Raw genomic sequence first — 16,090 nt, forward strand, 5'->3', positions numbered from 1 at the left:
TGTAATTACTGTTTTACCAGCCTGTCTTTGTTGTCAGCCCTGAGTTGCAAACATGGTAGAAGTGCCTTTCCCTTTCCCTTTCCCTTTCCCTTTCCCTTTCCCTTTCCCTTTCCCTTTCCCTTTCCCTTTCCCTTTCCCTTTCCCTTTCCCTTTCCCTTTCCCTTTCCCTTTCCCTTTCCCTTTCCCTTTCCCTTTCCCTTTCCCTTTCCCATATCCTTTTCTTAATATATCAGTAATTCTGTTGCACTAACAATTAACCAAACTTCACGGTAGATGATGTTAAGTTTACCTGAATGCAGTTATTCGGGAAAAGTTTATAGTTGTTCTGTGAAGTTGCTATCATAAAATGTATGTATATGAGAGAAGAGTAAAACTTCGGTATGGGATGAAGTTGGCATGAAGTGCTGTTTATTCTCTTTCTTCAAGGTAGGATTCTGTGTGGCACGCTGGCTGTCTGTTCTTTCCTGTATAAGTCCTTTTTTTTCTGGAGTTGGCTTCTCTTACATAGCTCCAGTTTGCAGTGAGCCTACATTTGAGGAGTCTTGAGAAGGGAAGTCGATGGGTGCCCTGGCCACTTGCAGGAGGGCATTGATGTGGTTTGAGATGTCAGCTCATCTTCAATGTTGTATGGTAGAGCAGCAGACAGAAAGAAGCAACGGGTATATCTTCATGAGGACTCTCTTTCAGATCTGCCACAGGGCATTTAGTGCACAAATGTATGTCAAGTGAAAAGCTGTCCTTTTTGTCTAGTCACATTTTTACATAAGTGATGACCAGTGTCAGAAGTCAGATGCTACAGATGTGAAGTAGCTCTGATTTTTAATGTATTTTCATCTACTTCTCATTCATTTCCCAGTTAGTTGTGTGTGCTCAAGACTCTTGACGTTCTTTGTCCCTCAGACCTTTCTTACTGTTCCTTTTTTTATTAACAAGTCAGACAATCCTGTCAATCCTGTTAACAAGTCTTTCTGGTACTTAACTAGCATACTTTAGTCAGTGCTTATTTCATCTCCCTTTTGCATAAATAGCATAGATATAAGTTTATTCTTCCTTCAAGAACTATTATAACATTTTTGGTTTATGCATACCTGTATTGTTTGCTTGGTGCCCGGAGAATGTGAGTGAAACGTCAATGGATGAGGAGTGAGACTGTTGTCTGTTCATGCAGGGAGCCTGATCAGCAGTTCAAAAATACTGTCAAGGGAGACTGGGTTTAACACTGCAGGGTAGAGGTTCCTGCAACAGCAAATCCTATGCAAATTTGGTTTATCCAAAATGCTGCATTAATTCAATTACAGCTTGAATGATATTTACTTCTGCCTGTAAAGTCAAATAACATGTTATTGACTCTTCCTAGGTAATTTCATGGTTTCTTCTTCCTTCCCTATATCTCACCTGGACAGCTGAAACAAGTTTGACACTTTATGTGGTTATTTGTCTCATTGAAAGCAGAGGTGATACTTGCGGAAGAAAATTAGCTGTGTGCACTGTCATCGCAGAGAAATACCACAGTCTTTTTTTTTCCCTTCCTCTGACTTGTTGTGCAAGTGGATGTTTGGGTTTTTTTTAATAGGAAATCGCTTGGAGCAGGTTTCTCTGTTTAGATAATACCTGGAAGACAACAAACTGCCTGTGAATTGGCAAGTTTCAGGTGCTTTTCATCAACACAGTGCTGGCTATTTATGACTATGTAAGCAAGTATAATTTCTCCCTGCAGCTAATTGTGCTGTCGGTGGACTGCATGTGCAACTTTCAGCCTGTAATTTCTTAACTTTTTTTTATGCTGTACTTTGTTACTGACATGTTCTTCAAATGACATTTTAATTAGACATGGAAGTACCCATGTATGTATCCTTTATTTAGATACAAATGTGTTTGGTGTGTACACACAGAGCATGTATGTCATGTTTATTACAGAAGCTTTCAAAATGTGTCTTTTGTTATTCTAGGATGTATTTGCAAAGCATGTGCTTTTATGAAATAGTGTCATTTCTTGAGCCATTCCAATACCCTTATTTCTCTTAAAAGTTAGATTCTTCAAAAACTGTATGTGCTTGCAGTTATGCACACTGAGATGGCCTTACAAGCTCTGGTGTCTTTATCCACAAGTGACTGCTTAGAAAATGTGGATGTGGAATTAAGCACGTATAAATTTTGTAGTAATGAAGACAGTAGTAATATCATGTATCCATTTATGTCAGGGGGACTTCCTGCACAATGAGTTATTTGTGCACCAGTTATTGGTCCATGTGAAATCTTGTCTGTTAAGTGCAAGAGGAGTAAGAAGTATGAATTAATATTCACAAATCAAAATATGTGAAGGTTTTGGAGCTCAAACAAATGACCTCCTGGCACATTTAGATGATTACAATGCATTTATTTACTCCAGAAATATCTGAGTACTCAGATTTAAAAGACCTTTGGAAACCAGAAGATAGAAAAAGTTAATGAAAATAAAACCTTTGCTTCTGAAAACTGTACATCATGAAATATTCATAGTTCTACAGATAGGATATAGTTTGTGTAGAGGAATAAAACACTTCGTTGCAGACTTTGCAGCTTCATGTCTGATAATTAACATTGGAATGTAATTATTTTACATAATCAGATAGCATAATACTTCGGGATAGCAGATATATATGGTTTTGACTGAAAAGGTTATTTCATAAAGATGAGGATGTCCTGCCAGCATCCGGTAGGGTCTCTGCTGGTGGCCTTGGATGAGAGTTGGAAAAGTGCATTACCGTTTCATTTCCTTTACAGATATTTTCATCGTGAGAAACATTTGCTACTTTAAATACTCTGAATATACTCAGTACCCCACCCTGGTTTTGACTCTGTTTCTTACTACCACTCATTAAAATGATTTTTAGTAAGATTAATTTTCATGTTTAAAAAATAAGTAATTGTCTTTAATTTTTTCTGGAAGGATACAACTGCTACTTTAGACTGCTGTTAAATAGAGCCATTAGTCTTACCTGACGACTTTTCTCTGATTGTCAGCTCAATTACAGGTTGTCGGTGCCAAAGAATATGCTCTTGTCAGTGGAGGGGAATAGAGGGACATGTTAGCATCTGCCCTCAACAGACCTCTTCTTACTGCTGCACAGACCCACTTGGTTTTAGAGAAGAGGTTGATCTATATCAAAGCTGTCTCACCCCCACCTCTTTAAAATTGTGTTTACTGTATGTTAGAATAAAATATTGTGTCACTTCAGGTGGGGAAATAAGACGTTTAATCACACTTTCTTGTGTCTTGCGTGGTGGTTTACTGATGTCGGTTTTTCCCTCTCATATAATTTACATTGGCAACAAACTATACTGAAACAAATGTTCTAAGAATGCATTTATTTTGCTACTCCAAAGGAAATTGCAGTAAAGCTAATTTGCAAATGAGTATGTTTAAAAATTCTTCTATTCAAATCTTGTAGTATTGGTCTCACGAGGCAGTCTAAGAGCCAAGTCCTTGTTCAAGGTATTCTTTTGAACAAGGAGGAAAAGAGAAGAGGCAGTAATTGCAACAGTGATTATCTGTGGTTAATTTGAAACGCTTCCAAAACCACCTTAAAAGTCTTCTGAAGATCAGGGGGACTTGGGGATAAAGTACCAAAGTTGCTTGTGAAAATGGCACTTGGGAACCTGGAACGTCTTGAATGCAGACTTCTGGATGTGCTTGTATAACCTTCAAAAAGGTTTTGGCACAGAGTTGTAAAACTAGAATTAATTTCCCCAACTGTGGAATCTAAAAATCATTTTATACCTACCTAGAATAACATATAAAATGTAAACTTTGCCATCTTTATGCCTTTCTTTGTTTCAGAGCTATCTAGGGTCTGATCATGGATGCATTCACAGTTATCCGTGTTTTTGCAGCTGAAGGGAAAGAGAAGGTAGTCTGTATGTTTTGGTCATGTTCTTTTGTTCCTCACTAAGCTTCCTTCTCCTCATGTCTTCTGATAAGCGTCTTAAACTGAACATTCCTAATGAACTTACTGAGCCTCAGGTGCTAGATGTTCCTTTGGTTGCTGGTGAGCCTGGTTCCTTTAAGTAACCTGAAGAGATAAGTAATCCAGTCTGCTGACTCTGGCAAGACTGCTGTGTAAACTCATGCTAAATTCATTCAGTGCAGTTCATTCAACAGAGTCAGGGCATTAAATACTTAATAATTCTGTCTGAGGCCCAGCACTGGATATTATTTTAAAATAAATATCAAACTTGTATTATTTTATCAGATAAACAACAACATCCTTAGCAAAACAAGTATGTGTTTTATTGGAAATTAGTACATCTATGAAACTAAAGCTAGGTCTGTTTAGGATTTTTAATTTAGCAAATTTTTAGTTACCATATACACTCCCTGTGCTAGAAAGGAAAGCAGTACATGTGGTGAGTCCCTGTTACCTTGAGGTACATTTTAAAAATAACGGTTGTTTTCATGGAAGTATAAAGTTTTATAATCCCTATGTTCGATCATTTATTTTTAATGAAACAGATGTGGTGTCAATGCTTTGCTGTGACTGTGGTGATAGTAAGACAGCAATCGTCACGGTGTTATTTGCCTGTGTTGGGGCAGAAAATATGTTCAGAGTATGTTGTATTAGTTCCTTCTCCTTGGTTACCTGCCTCAGATTACTTCAATTTTTAAATGTTCAACTACTTTTGTCCCAAAATTATATTCTGTACGCTCCTTGCTTCTTTGTATTGTTTCACCTATGATTCCTGTTAATCTGTTGACTATTGACTTTGAAGAATAGGAGGCCAGGGGCCTTGCTCAGAGTTTTAGAAAGTAGCTGCTGATTTTGGCCTTTTTCAGGGCACAACTGATACCTTCTGTGGGCCCTGGCTTGTTTCTTTCTTGTGGGCCTCTTTTTGTCGGTTTTAAACACTGGGAGTTTGAGGTTATCCCAAGCACTTGGGGGGGAACTTGAGGAGGTGTATACTCAGTTGGGTGTGGAAGGACTGCTTATCCAGTCGGACAAGCTGGCCTCAAATATTACAGGCTTTATAAAATTACATATTTGTTAACAAATGTTATTTTTTTTTTGTAGGCTTGTCAGTCTCCTCTTTTTCTATGTCCTGTGAAAACTTACCGAGGCACCCACTGCATACATCATTAAGGCGTGAAATATCCATTTTCTCTTCCCTTTTCTCCTTTTGTTGAAGTTACTTATATGTGGTCGTAAAGACACAGGGTGGATTGCAAAATGATTGTAAATAATTGCATGAGTAAATAATTCAAAATCAGTTTCTTCCACAACAGTAATAAAGTGCTGTCAACCCATTGGGCTGACAGCTATTCATCCTGACTTTTAAATGTAACTCTATTTGATCTTTTATTTTGAGGACTTAGAACTTGAGGACTTTGGAATCTGCAATTATTTGCAGGTCCAGGCAGCACTTTTGCAGGAAATTATTAATTTTTTTTTTCAGTTACACTTTGATATGTAGGCTTTATCTCAACCCTGCCGAAATCAATAGAACCTTTTTCTATTGACTTCAGTAAGTATTGGGTTGGGCCCATAATTTACACTTGGACATAATTGTGGGCAAAAAAATCACATCTGCAGAAATGGAGGCAATTCCTCAAAACTATGCTGACTTCTGCTTGGGAGGTTTTTTTGAAAGGGAGTTCTGTAATTGTCTGTGTTTTTTTCCCTTTTCCTCTGGGGCCATCAGGAACACAGTAATTTTTAGACATCGTCAGATCGCAATGACATGATGTATAGTTGCCTCCTCAAAAGGAAAGCTTTCTCTAGACTCAAGGAGTTCTGCTCCATCATTCCTGCCGTGATGTGTCACGAGGACCTTCACCAGGGAGAAGCTGCCTGTTTAGCGTAGATTGTGAGCGTTGCCCAGGGCTTGCTTGGGTTTTCTGTTTGCAGTCATCAGCCCACAAAGCGTTTGATTCTTTGTAGCAAATAGCAGTATAATTAGCTCAGGTGTGATCAGAGGTGTAAGGCAAAGGTGACTCCTGCTTGTAACAGAAACAAACAAGATTTTGTGCTTTCAACCCTCTCCCCACAAATTCAGTCATGAAACTGCAAGGATGTTGGTGGTAGGGTTAGTTGTCAGACACCAAATATTTGCAAAAACAAAAGCAAAGCCTCAGTGTGCTGATTTGAATGTTTGCAAGAGAAAAATCCAGTGTATTTCCAATAGATTGTTTACCTCAGCTGAACTGGAAACTGACTGACAACTTGAAGGCATACTTTAGAAAAATATTTGAAGTACTTCTTTATTCTCAAGTAGAACTTTATTTAGAAATACTTTGTTTAGAAACACCTACTGCTTTTGAAAGTTCAAAATTTATAGATGACCTTTAAATAAAGAGTACAGTATCAGTGCAAGAGACAAATGATTTGATTTCTCCTACATGCTGGCGTAGAAAGAATTATCGTTAGACAAGAGATACCTTCTCTGTGGGATACCAGTGGGCCTGAAGCTGGAAGGCAGCATTATGACCATAGCATTTAGGGCTGATGCTTTTCAGTGTACTGAATTCTCCTTTATGACCTTTATAGTTCAGGAGGAATTCATAGTGAAATGTTTATCCTCTAGGATGGGCTATGAATGGCTTACTTAAAAAAAAAAAATCATATTGCAAGTTAGGGGAAGGAACTTCAAATGTTCTAAAAAGCATAAATGTCTGACGTTTTCTTTGTACTGTTTCTTGCCTGCATTAATTCCAACCACGTAAGAAAAACAGCACCACCTTCCTATACAGAGAATAAATAACTCTGTCAGTGTTATGACTTTCTGAAGATTTCTTTTCTTTGCAAATGCTCAGTGTTCATGAGCATTTAACTGGAATGACTTTCATCATACTTGGTGTCTGTAAGATGATTTGTAATTATTACTGGCAAGCCTCAAGTTACGGCCCTTTTGTGCCTTGGTTGATGCAAATCAAATTCTGCTTCACCATGTGGGAGGTTTTGTGTGGGTTTTTTTTTCATATTGCTCTTTGCCTGTTCACAGCTGTGAAGGATATAACCTTGGAAGTAGTCCAGTGATGGTTTACCTAATGATATGATGTGGTGTTCACCCAGAACATGTAGGTGAAGAAGTTAATACCTATAGAGTGGCTGGTCTGTGACTGTTGGTCTGTCTCACTTTTCAAAGGATCAATTAAAATTTGAGCTGTGGTAATTAGGGTGATGAATTTATAATTTTTAGTTATTACTATTTGTCTGGAAATGTCACTCTTCAAAACAAGCTGGGTAGAAATGCCAATCTATTTAAATGTTATTAATAGATGGGGCATCAATTAAAGATGGCTTCTTCCCTAACTAACCTGCAAAAGAAGAAAACCAGGACAGCCTTGCTAGATTGAAAAGTCTGGCCTGTGACATCCAGCTCTAACTCTGTCAGGGAATTTAACTGAGTTTGCCAGCGAAAAATATTTAAATCTTGCACTTTTTAGAGTTAAATGTGATTAAGCAGCAACATTTCAAACCAAAATGCTGTGCCAATTTCATCTTCAAGTTACAGCATGGCAAAATACTGACTTACCATATTTGCCTGTCTGAAATGCCTTTAGTGTACTCACTGTTGTTATCTCCCACCCAGTTTGAAAAATACAGGCACCTGAGAGAGAAGAGAATCCTGTGAGGCTACTTACTAGTTCAAGAAAACTGAACAGAGAAGTTTTAGACTGTCTCCTCTTCTACATGCCACGACTAAGAATAATTTTGGGGTTCCGTTCATGGATAAAACCAGGATGTATTCAGATTCCTGAAAAATTTAAAAAATGCATTAGTATTTTACAGTAATGGAGAAGACCCTTCGCTGTCTTCAGAATGGAGCAAAAGTGTTTAGGGAAGAGACAGAGTACAACCAAACAGGGAAACTCAGTGTGACGAGAGACTAAATCCTTGAAGGTCTATGTAAAACGTGAGCACTGCACTCTGGTAAAGAGGGATCAAAATCTGTTCGTGTAAAGGTAATTGCTCTTCATGCCTGCATGGATGTGCACTGTCAGCTCTGTGCTTATCCTGAGGTATTCAGGGACAAGCCCCAAAGTCCTCAGTGCCTCAGTACAGGACCAAATTCTCATGCTGTGATGGATGAGGAAGAGCTGCAGCACACTAGTGCAGTAGCAAATTATGTTAGCTCTGTCTTGTGTCCTTCATAACACCAGGCATTTGCAATTTTCAGATTCTCTGTTCCAGGCTCTGACTCTCAAATCCTGTGAGCATGATGGAGGGAAGTAAAGGGAACCTGCAATGTTGTACAGACATAGAGGAAAGATCCATCGCGTTGCATAACTTAATGCTGTCTGGACTCCCCTTGTGTGGGGGCACTGGGACTGCAAAGCCCCCTTTTTGGTTGTTTGGGTTGGTTTTTTTCCCCACCCACAGCTTTGCATATGTTCAGACTGGGCAGGGTAGGAAGGGGCACAGTGAGGATCTCTATTACCAAGTTCTGGTGTAAAATCTTACAGATACAAGGGACCAGAGACGTAAGTTCAGGTGATTACTCCAGGCCCTTTTGACTCTTTGGTTCCCAATTGTATTTTTTTTCAAGTTTGGCTGCAAAAATATAAAAGGCCTGGTTAAGCAGTCCCAATTTCAGTAGAGTTCAGAGCAGGAATTCGGTGGCTTGGGGGTGTTTTTTCTTTTGATTGGTTATGGGGTTTTTCCACAGACTGCCTTAAAGAAATTTTGGAAAAATTACTAGTAGCATGTCAGCCAGTTCAGTTAAAACAAACACAAAATGGATGAACCATTTGAACTGTCGAATTGAACTATCTCTGCAAGCTGTCCTGACAGCTTATCCTTCTAAGTGTTTCAGAGAAGTGTGGTGTCAAATGCAAACTATGCTGTAGTTTGTGGAAGGAAACTGCACTCAGCATTTAAGCATGTTTTTCTTTCCCCTCCCTTGTTTCTAATGGGAAATTAATTCAGCACAACTTCTTCTGTTTCTTACTGTGCACAGTTAAACTGGTCTGTAGAGGGTATGTATACCAGGCTTCCTGGGGCAGAACTAATCCAATAATTTATGAGCTCAGCAGATGTTTCTGCTTTTCAGGCCAGGTGTAATCTTATGCACCTTTTTTTTTTTTTCTTCTTCCCTGGAGTAAATGCTAACTGGGCTGATAGCCAAAAGTTTAATTAGCTTTTTTCTTTTTTTCTTTTTTCCTTCTTAAATGTGTTTAGTGTCACCTTACATCATACTTCCCCTCTTTTAGGAAGAGTATGATGTTGCTTTACCTTTACAATGCATTTACCAAGTTGTATGAATGTGTTTGGCATAACTGGAACAGCTGAACTAGTGGGGTTTGGTCATAGAGAAAGATTTGTGTTGTACATCCTAATGGAAATGCTTTTTTGTTGTATTCGTGTTATTTTCTGCTTACTCCACCAAGGGCTTAATTCATCATTTCTTTACCCTGGTTTTACTCGGAAGTCAGTGTAAAACTCTGGTTGGAACAGGACTGGGAAAGTGAGACATCAGGGCTACAGACACTGAAGAAGTACTTTGAGATGTGCGCGACTACTCTCTTTGGAGGTCTGCATTCCTCTGAGAGCCATTCACTCATACCCTTCAGGGTAACGTGGCTGCGTAGCTGCTAATTCACTCTACCAGTAGTTTTGACCAGGAGAAAAAGAGTAATGACAGCAAGAAAAGTATTGAACTGTAGGGAGGCAGGAATGAGATTGCGGGGATCAGTGTTAGGTCCGGACTGATAAACTGTCTTGTGACTTACCTGTAAGGAGGAAATGGCATGCTAGTAAAACTTAGAGAAGACATTAATTTGGGAACAACTATGTACCAGTGTCAAGCCATACAGAGGTTAGAATATGGGCAAATGATAACAAAGGCTCACAAAACACATAAAATATGAAAACCTTGCCTGTGGGGGGCTAGAATCTCTCTCCCCAGCAATATCCAAGGTAATTGTAAAAATTAAACGTTATCGAGATAAACAAGATCTGTCAACTTTACTGACAGAAACAAACTGCCAGTAGCAGAAAGAAGTATTTATTTTTTTAGATACTGAATGTGAATTCTTTGCTACGGGACGACTTCTTGCAAAGCTGTGGTGGTCAAGGGCGGGAGAGAGTTTTCAACCGTGACTATCTTGTCTATGCATGCAGGAATATTGGATATAGTGGTAATTACATTAGCCAAACTCTGCCTTTTGGCAATACAGCTTATTTTGCTGGAGAGAGGAAGCATATGCACTCTGCTGGCTAAGGTGTTGCAGGTAAAAATATTTCATGGCTGTGATTACACAGTCAGAATTAAACAAACAAATAAAACCTAGTATTGTCATACTGGCAAAATGATTCTGCACAGAGCTGGCCTTGGTTAGTTTAGGAAATGAATTTTAGGTAGTTTGAATCACCACTATTTGTAACTAATTTTACGTAATGAACTGTGGTCCCTAAATTAAAATCTTGATTGTGCTGGCCTCTGAAGAGAGAGATGCTTTCAGAAGCTGGTTCAGTGTTTTGGTGGTTCTGGATTGCTCTATAGGCATCTCTGTTTCTAATCAATGTTCAGCCACTTTTCGTTAGGAACTTAGGTAGTCTGAAAGTACATACCTATATTTTAAGCCAAAGATGTGAATATGGTTCATTTTGGTTCGCAGATGTGCTCTCTTAGTAGCTAACTTGCTACTGCAGTGTCGGTTAGCGTGTGCCTGTCAGCTAAGGGAGGATGGCAGCTGCTCGCTTGGGCTAGTGAAGGAGGACTGGGCAAAACCGTAAAAATGTGGGATGATAAATTAACACCCTGATGAATTTATTCTTATTGACAAACCCAGTGCCCATGTTTCTAACGCTTTTAACCATCTGGAATCTTAGCAAATATGTTTTCTAAATGAGAAAGTACAATTTTGTGAGGTTGCTGTTATTACTACAGGTACTCAGTTGTCAGAGCAGCGTGGCTTGATGGTCTTTTACGTATGAGAAAATTCATTGCCTGCACCAACATAAATGTGCAGGACGTGGCATTTTAAAATGTCAGTAAGTTAAGTGGGGTTTGTAAACATTTCTAGGCAGATTTTGATTCCTTGGCTAAGTATGTACTTACTGTTTGAACATTCTGAATGGAAACATCCGTGTGTTTTTATTACATCATGACTTGATTAATTACAGCCAGTTGAACACTAAATTACAGTACCAAGATACCTAAACACTGGAGAGCTTTTAGAAGAGAGAATTCTGAATACTGACAGAATTAAGTGTTGCATTTTCTGATTAACATTGCTATGGTGCAGATGCTAACGCTGCCTCTGCTGATTAAAACAAATTGTAAATAATGCTTGTAGAAAATTCTCTGAAAGCCACAATTGCCTTAGTGGTTATTTTCATGGCCATATGTATCCATTTTAAAGGACACTTAAGATCTCTATAGCTGACTCCAAAAATAGGAAATAGAATAAATCACTGCTTAATCAGTACCTTAATTTCTTCAAAGACAAAAACCTTTGAAGTATTTAAGATGGAAATGCTGAATCTTCCAAAGCATTTCTTTGTTTAAACTAAAATTTTATATAAAGATGAAAAATACTAAGGATCTCAAGGCACAGTTACATTGTGGAGAGTCCAAGATCTTTTTACTTGCCTCTCTGAAGCACAAATATATCTATAAAGAGTCTGATCTCTTGGCAGTATCTAGTCTGTCATGCTCATGATATGCATAGGGCCCTCTTTTCATGTGGCATGGACGCATTATTTTTAAAACTAAAAGCACCCCAGCGATGGTGAGCATTCGCAGCACCTTCAAGCAACTCAACCCACAGTAGCAGCCACACAAGGGAGCCTGGAGCTCTGTGAATTTTTGCAGGTCCCTTTGTTAGTAGCTTCTGGGCTGGCCTCAGCTGCTGCTTTCATGAAAAGTAAATATGCAAATGTGGGTTTTGCCTCACTGATAGGTGCCAAGTGTTATATAAAAAGTATTTCAGAAAAGTAATAACTTTAAGTTGACATTTTTTGAAAGGGAATGAAGATTACATGGGTATGTAGTCCAGAATATGCTGTATTTACTGCTGGGCAAGAGACAAAGGAGGAGGCTAAAGCAGTTCAGATGTGGTGGCTTCCATTAAAATCTTGATGTTCTGCATTATCAGATAATTAATGGTACTGCAACTTCCTATACCAAGTATTATTTGGTGGTAATAATTAGGAAAGGAGTTAAACTGTTCAGTTTCAATGGTAGCATAAAATGAGGCAATGATAAGTTTAATGTGCGAAACTAATAAGCTTTCAGGTGTTAAATTAAACAGCATAACTCTCTGACTGGTGGGAATCTTAACTTTTTACTGGTGTATATAAAATAGCGTACAACTTGGTGTGATTTTTCCATATATACCAATTTCAGTATAATTTCAGCAGCTGCGGCCTTGGGAAATGCAGGGGTTAGAGATCGGTGGTGTTACTCTCTCTGGTGCCTCCAAGGCAGAGTTCAAGGCGTGACACATTAATGTCAAAATTCAATGATTTGATCATGCCAGTATCGAAAGACCAGGCTGTTAAGAAGCTTCCTTGCTAATGTGTCACATTCATCATGTACTGGGACAAGGTTCTCAGTCAGTGACAGACTCGCTCATTTTCTGGAGTAGTAGTAGCTTATTTGAAAGCTGTGCTTTAATAGCAAGACAATATTAAATCGTGCATATATATGGTTTTGCTTTTTTGTCTGCTTTGATTCAGCTGTTCCTAATAGAACAATCAGTTTTAAAGTTGAGTTGATCAGTGATAACAGCTAATGCCTTAAATGCTTTCCCCCCATGAATAACAAAATTGCAATTATATAAATAACTACATTGCTTTGATGCTTAGATATGGTTGTGTCTTATAATGAATTCATTTTCCAATAAGAAAACCAATTTTAGAAAGCAATAGTTTTACTTATCTGTCTTTCTTCAAATGAACTTAATTTCACAGTAATTTAATTATGTAACCACACTTGTTCATTGTTAAAGTTATTACAGTAAATATTTCTAAATTTCAAATCTCCCAAATTTCTCATTTAGCCAGTATTTCAAATGAGCATGTTAACTATATTTTCATGTTTTCTGTTTCTTCATTATTTTTTTTGTTTATTTTTTTTTCTCTTTTGTTAGGCATTAGATCTAAAAAGTCTGCTACGACCAGCTGGACTTTGCCTATCTATCATATACTCTTTTTAGTTATTCTTGTAAAGTTTTGAAACATTCATGCTGTAATGTTGCAAAAGATATATGTGGATGCTTATTTTTTTTCTGCTATGAATTGTATTAATCACCGTCAGTGGAGCAAATTACAGTATGTAAATTGAAGCATATGCTCTTTATTTAGGATCAAAGCTTAACTTTTAACTTCTGTTTTGGGAAGATCTGTTTATGGTGATTTTTGTTTATACGGGGTAGGTATGAGAGCAATGTGTAAGCTAGGAAGTAGCCTCAGTTTCGCATTAAACCCAGTTCTTGAGGTGAAGTAGTTCCATAAAACTTCTACTGTTGAGCTGAAATTCCTAACAGAAGTGATTGCCTGCATCTTGTCAGATTCTAGTAAACATGCTATGGGATAGATACATGAAGGTATGTCCAGACTCTGTCACTGACTGCTGCTCAACCAAAAAACCAACAGGCCATAGCTGGCTCTTAGTATTGCTTGGCAGAGGTGTGATGACAGAGTCAAACTGGAGACCGCTGTCAGGAAAAAGGGCAATACCACAGGTACAAAAGCACTCTTGTTATACATTATAGCAACAGCAGGACTGAAAGCTGACTTGTTCAGTGCTAATACTGGTGGGATCTCTAACCCTGAGGCTTAGAAACCTTAGAGTAAATGACAGCTAATTTTTTCATTCTCCAGATGTATCCTCCCATGTATCTCTAGGTGTGTTAAAAGCTATTAGATGAAGCCTTTGTGTTAGGTGAGGCAGCTTAATGATGTTGCATAAAGCCAAAGAACTATCAAAGCATTTGTTTTTTAGAAAAAACACTGATAGATTCAGTAACTAGTGTTTACAAATGGTAATTTATGTGTCTCATTTGTATTGCAGCATGTTGCTTTAGACTATGGCAGGCCTTTGCCAGGAGGAAGAAATCTGCATTCTCCTGAGGACCGGGACAAGTCCACTTCCTTCTGTGATGGAGAGCTAATTGCCACCAACAGATGGGAGAGCAAATTAAAGCAAAGGTAGTGAATAAAGCTTGGGCCCTGTTTTGCCCCAGTTCCTTTTGTTTGGTTTGTTTTTTTGATACAGTGGCAAAAAAAAAATGGTACCTGACTGGTAATATTTAATGCAGTTCTTTGATGGAGAAAAGGTTCTCATTGCTGTACTGATTGCTGAAGCTTTTCTTCATTCTCTTCACCCCTTACAGCTGCATTACGAAATACCTTTTATCTTGACTGAAAGTTTTATTTAGTTATTCAAAATGAACTTTTTTTACCAAGTCAGAGACAAGAAAAAAAAAATCAATTATATTCATTCTTAGAAGGTAGTTGCTTAAAAAGAAATCAATATCAGTGTTTGTAAATGAGCTGCTGTCCAACTGGCAATGTAATAGCCTAGTTTTGGAGAAAACAGAAAAAATACAAAACAGAAATAAGTGATACTGAAGAAAAAGAGTTAGGTTTAGGCTAAAGAGAATTGGTTTGAAAGCTGAGCTACTACCCTGATGTATTTTCCTATCGTAAACCATCATAAAAATCTTAATCTTGAGTATAACCACTGACTTGTCATATAGACTTTTGATCTGTATGAATTTTGATGAATTCTCAAAATCCTGTTTGTAAGTAACCTTTCTTTTCCATGTGCTTCAGCTGTTGGGAATACCACCAAGTTAGACAAAACATGTTACTATTAGTTTTTAATATTAGTTTTAGGAAAAAATATTATACTAATTGTGTCAAATTCTTTAGCACTTTTTCAGGCAAAATATCAGTTTAAAAATGAACAAACAAGATTCTAACATAGAATGATGAAGAGATTTAAAGCAAAGAAAGATAAATTCTTGGGGAGCATCTTTCCCTTTTCTTTACCATTGTCTCTAGGAAATTGAAGCTGATTTTTACTTTTCTGTGTATATATGATGGACATAATATTTTAACTCCCACTGCACCCCTGGCCCCACTCTAAATTCTGTGCTTGCATCAATTGGCTTGGGGAAAACCAAGGGTGATCAGAGCATTAGGGTCTGCTTTAACTTAATGAGTAGTATTGAAAAAATATATGCAGCCCGCATAGCTTGTATTGATTATAGTTTTTCTGAAAACAAATGTCTGCTACTGTATTTTATCTGTCTAGTAATTATGCTCCAGTTTAGAGGGTTTTATACAGTAAAATCTATCAAATACTGTATTCCAGAGGATCAGTGGTAAAATCCTTGCCCTGTTAAAGTTGATGTAGATGCTGTGACTTCAGGAGTAGAACCTGTGACTCCCAGTTGAATGAACATGTTTCCTTCAAGAAATGAAGACCAGACAGCATGATTGCTGTGGGCTGGATTCAACTGGGCAGACTTTTGCAAATCTTCTTTGTGTGGCTTATTACCAGAAGGAAGACCACTGGTATGCTGCCATCTGGCAGTCCAGTAGGTTTTTTTGCCTCTGCATCTCTCCGTTTTCAATCAAGTGCAAGTCATAAATGTACATAAATGTACAGCTTTGTACTAGTAATGTCAAGAGATGCCAAGAGAGAGGTTCATTGAAAACCTTAGGCTTGCAGAGACATCAGCAATGGCAGACCTGTTTGCAGGGTTCCATGACTTACAGACCTGTAGTTGTTATGTTGCCATGCAGGATAAAATTATAATCTTGCTTTCTTGTTTCTCCTGTAAATTTACAGGAGATATTTTTTTTTTCTCTGCTCTATTTCTGTAGATCTAGATCTACATCTAGATCTGTGCATTTTATAAAAACAAAGTTTAAAATGAACCTCAGGTAGTCGGATTAATTCTAGAAGTTTTTTTGCATATTTTATGGAATTTGGAATTTGAGAATGGTTATTCATCAGTCCTCATCAGGGAAGAGTTGTCAGTTTAACATGGAAGAGAAACTTGACCTAAAAGTTTTTCTTTATTTTTTTTTAATTAAGCTTAATGCAATGGCAATTGATTTACCTTAATAAGATACCATATTAAGGCAGTTCTCAG

The 16,090-nt window shown here is 37.8% G+C and overlaps 1 protein-coding gene across 2 annotated transcripts in view; it reads left to right on the forward strand.

Annotated features, from left to right (window-relative positions):
* The window catches only part of SPSB4 (splA/ryanodine receptor domain and SOCS box containing 4), a 185,027-nt gene that overhangs the window by 13,388 nt on the left and 155,549 nt on the right, over positions 1-16,090 (forward strand). For both annotated transcript variants that reach the window (XM_063339901.1, XM_063339903.1), the window contains exon 4: positions 13,996-14,132. The gene's annotated coding sequence lies outside the window, so the exon portion shown is untranslated. The remainder of the gene's footprint in view (positions 1-13,995; positions 14,133-16,090) is intronic.

Source organism: Chroicocephalus ridibundus, chromosome 6, assembly GCF_963924245.1.
Source record: "Chroicocephalus ridibundus chromosome 6, bChrRid1.1, whole genome shotgun sequence".
NCBI lineage: Eukaryota > Metazoa > Chordata > Aves > Charadriiformes > Laridae > Chroicocephalus > Chroicocephalus ridibundus.